Here is a 4,451-nt window from a genome sequence, read left to right as displayed (position 1 = left end):
TTTTTTTTTTTTTTTTTTTAATGATTTTTTATTATATTATGTTAGTCACCATACAGTACATCCCCGGTTTCCGATGTAAGGCTCGATGATTCATTAGTTGTGTATAACACCCAGTGCACCATGCAATACGTGCCCTCCTTACTACCCATCCCCAGCTTATCCCATTCCCCCACCCTCCTCCCCTCTGAAGTCCTCAGTTTGTTTCTCATAGTCCATAGTCTCTCATGTTTCATTCCCCCTTCTGATTACCCCCCTTTCTTTATCCCTTTCTTCCCCTACTGATCATTCTAGTTCTTATGTTCCATAGATGAGAGAAATCATATGATAGTTGTCTTTCTCTGCTTGACTTATTTCACTTAGCATTATCTCCTCCAGTGCTGTCCATGTTGTAGCAAATGTTGAGAACTCGTTCTTTCTGATAGCTGAGTAATATTCCATTGTATATATGGACCACAACTTCTTAATCCAGTCATCTGTTGAAGGGCATCTCGGCTCCTTCCACGATTTAGCTATTGTGAACATTGCTGCTATGAACATTGGGGTGCATATGGCCCTTCTCTTCACTACGTCTGTATCTTTGGGGTAAACACCCAGTAGTGCAATGGCTGGATCATAGGGTAGCTCAATTTTTAACTTTTTAAGGGACCTCCACACTGTTTTCCAGAGTGGCTGTACCAACTTGCATTCCCACCAACAATGTAGGAGGGATCCCCTTTCTCCACATCCTCTCCAACAATTGTTGTTTCTTGCCTTGTCTATTTTTGCCATTCTAACTGGCGTAAGGTGGTATCTCAGTGTGGTTTTGATTTGAATTTCCTTGATGGCTAATGATTTTGAACATTTTTTCATGTGTCTGTTAGCCATTTGTATGTCTTCATTGGAAAAGTGTCTGTTCATATCTTCTGCCCATTTTTTGATTTGTTTATTTGTTTTTCGTGTATTGAGTTTGAGAAGTTCTTTGTAGATCTTGGATACCAGTCCTTTATCTGTAGTGTCATTTGCAAATATCTTCTCCCATTCCGTGGGCTGCCTCTTAGTTTTTCTGACTGTTTCCTTGGATGTGCAGAAACTTTTAATCTTGATGAAGTCCCATAAATTCATTTTATCTTTTGTTTCTCTTGCCTTTGGGGATGTGTCATGAAAAAGGTTGCTTTGGCCGATGTCGTAGAGGTTGCTGCCTATGTTCTCCTCTAGAATTTTGATGGATTCCTGTCTCACATCGAGGTCTTTCATCCATTTGGAGTTTATTTTTGTGTATGGTGTGAGAGAGTGGTCAAGTTTCATTCTTTTGCATGTAGCTGTCCAATTTTCCCAGCACCATTTATTGAAGAGACTGTCTTTTTCCCACCGGATGTTTTTTCCTGCTTTATCAAATATTAGTTGCCCAAAGAGCCGAGGGTCCATTTCTGGGCTCTCTATTCTGTTCCATTGGTCTATGTGTCTGTTTTTGTGCCAGTACCATGCTGTCTTTGTGATCACAGCTTTGTAGTACAGCTCGAAATCCGGCATTGTGATGCCCCCAGCTTTGTTTTTCCTTTTCAACAGTTCCTTGGAGATTCGGGGCCTTTTCTGTTTCCATACAAATTTAAGGACTATTTGTTCCAGTTCTTTGAAAAATGTCATTGGTATTTTGATCGGGATAGCATTGAAAGTGTAGATTGCTCTGGGTAGCATGGACATTTTAACTATGTTAATTCTTCTGATCCATGAGCATGGAATATCTTTCCATCTTTTTATGTCTTCCTCAATGTCTTTCAAGAGTGATTTATAGTTTCTAGAATATAGGTCCTTTATGTCTCTGGTTAAGTTAATTCCAAGGTAACGTATGGTTTTTGGTGCTATTGTAAATGGGATGGATTCCCTAATTTCTCTTTCTTCGGTCTCATTATTCGTGTATAGAAATGCAACTGATTTCTGAGCATTGATTTTGTATCCCGCCACATTACTGAATTGTTCTATAACTTCTAGTAGTTTGGGGCTGGATTCTTTTGGGTTTTCCATATAGAGTACCATGTCATCTGCGAAGAGAGACAGTTTGACTTCTTCCTTGCCGATTTGGATACCTTTTATCCCTTTTTGTTTTTGATTGCTGTTGCAAAGACTTCTAGTAATATGTTGAAAAATAATGGCGAGAGTGGGCATCCTTGTCGTGTTCCTGATCTTAAGGGAAAGGCTTCCAGCTTTTCCCCATTGAGAATGATATTTGCTGTAGGCTTTTCATAGATGGTTTTTATGAGATTGAGGAATGTACTCTCTATCCCTACACTCTGAAGGGTTTTAATCAGGAAAGGATGCTGTATTTTGTCAAATGCTTTTTCTGCATCAATTGAGAGGATCATATGGTTCTTTTCTTTCTGGATAAAATCTGTGACACTGATAGATTTACGAATTTGAACCACGCTTGCATCCCAGGGATGAATCCCACTTGGTCATGATGGATAATCCTTTTAATGTACTGTTGGATTCTATTAGCAAGGATCTTGTTGAGAATTTTGGCGTCCATATTCATCAGGGAAATTGGTCTGTAATTCTCCTTTTTGATGGGGTCTTTGCCTGGTTTGGGGATCAAGGTAATATTGGCCTCATAGAATGAGTTTGGTAGCTTTCCTTCTGTTTCTATTTTTTGAAATAGCTTTAGGAGAATAGGTATTATTTCTTCTTTGAATGTTTGGTAGAATTCCCCGGGGAATCCGTCAGACCCTGGAGTTTTATTTTTTGGAAGGTTTTTAATCACTGCTTCAATCTCTTCATAATTAATTGGTCTGTTTAAAAAATCAATTTCTTCCTGTTTCCGTCTGGGTAGTTTATAGGTTTCCAAGAAAGCCTCCATCTCTTCCAGGTTGCTTAATTTATTGGCATAAAGCTGTTGATAAAAGTTTCTAATGATCCTTCCAATTTCATTGGTGTTGGTTGTGACCTCCCCTTTTCATTCATAATTTTATTAATTTGTGTCCATTCTCTATTCTTTTGGAAAAGTTTTGCCAATGGCTTATCTATTTTATTTATTCCTTCAAGGAACCAGCTTCTAGTTCTGTTGATCTGCTCTACTGTGCTCCTGGATTCTAATTCATTGATCTCTGCTCTAATCTTGATCAACTGCTTTCTCGTGCGTGGATTAGGCCTGTTCTTCTGTTCCAGCTCCAGCTTCCTGAGGTGAGAATATAAAAACTATGTTTTAGATTTTTCTCTTCTTTTGAGTGAGGCTCGGAGGGCTATGTATTTTCCCCTTAGGACTGCCTTTGTAGTGTCCCATAGGTTTGGACCGTTGTGTTTTCATTCTCGTTGGTCTCCAAAAATTGTTTAAATTTATTTTTGATTTCCTGTTTTATCGAATCATTCTTGAGCAGGATGGTTCTTAGTTTCCAAGTGTTTGAATTTCTTCCAAATTTTTCCTTGTGATTGCATTCCAATTCAAAGCATTGTGGTCTGAGAATAGGCAGGGAATAATTTCAGTCTTTTCGTATCGGTTGAGACCTTTTTTGTGTCCCAGAACATGGTCTATTCTGGAGAATGTTCCATGGGCATTAGAATAGAATGAGTATTCTTTGGTTGTGGCGTGTAGTGTTCTATATATATCTATGAGGTCCAACTCATTGAGTATGGCATTCAAAGCTCTTGTTTCTTTGTTGATTTCTTGCTTAGGTGATCTTTCTATTGCTGATAGTGGACTGTTGAGGTCTCCTACTATTAACATATTTTTATCTATATGTCTCTTTATTGTGGTTAAGAGTTGGCTTGTGTATCTTGCTACTCCCCTGTTGGGGGCATATATATTTATAATTGTCATATCCACTTGTTGGATACATCCTTTAAGAATAATATAGTGGCCTTCTGTGTCTCTAACTATAGTCTTTAGTTTAAAATCCAACCTGTCCTATATGAGAATTGCTACCCCAGATTTCTTTTGAGGTCCATTGGCATGAAAGATGGTATTCCATCCCTTTAGTTTCAGTCTGGATGTATCTTTAGGTTCAAAATGAGTCTCTTGTAGACAGCAAATGGTTGGGTCATGTGTTTTATCCAATCTGCAACCCTGTGACATTTTATGGGAGCATTTAGGCCATTCACATTGAGAGTGATTATTGAGAGATATGATTTTAATGATGTCGTGTTGCCTGTAAAGTCTTTGTTTCTATAGATTGTAAATTTCTCTTCTGTATCACTCGTGGTGCCTTTTTACTTTTATAGAACCCCCCTTAATATCTCCTGTAGGGCTGGTTTCGTGGTTACAAAATTGGTCACTGACTGGCGATTCTAAAAGGTCCTTATCTCTCCATCAATTCTGAATGACAGCTTTGCTGGATAAAGGATCCTTGGCTGCATGTTTTTCTCTGAAAGAGCTTTAAAAATGACCTCCCCAACCCTTTCCCTCATTCCAGGTCTCTGTAGACAGGTCTGACATAATTCTGATACCTTTGCATTGGTACATGAGAAATTTCTTTGCCCTGGCC

The sequence above is a fragment of the Ursus maritimus genome, unplaced genomic scaffold (genome assembly GCF_017311325.1).
Source record: "Ursus maritimus isolate PB19 unplaced genomic scaffold, ASM1731132v1 scaffold_19, whole genome shotgun sequence".
Classification (NCBI taxonomy): domain Eukaryota; kingdom Metazoa; phylum Chordata; class Mammalia; order Carnivora; family Ursidae; genus Ursus; species Ursus maritimus.
Note: the sequence above shows the minus strand (reverse complement) of the source record.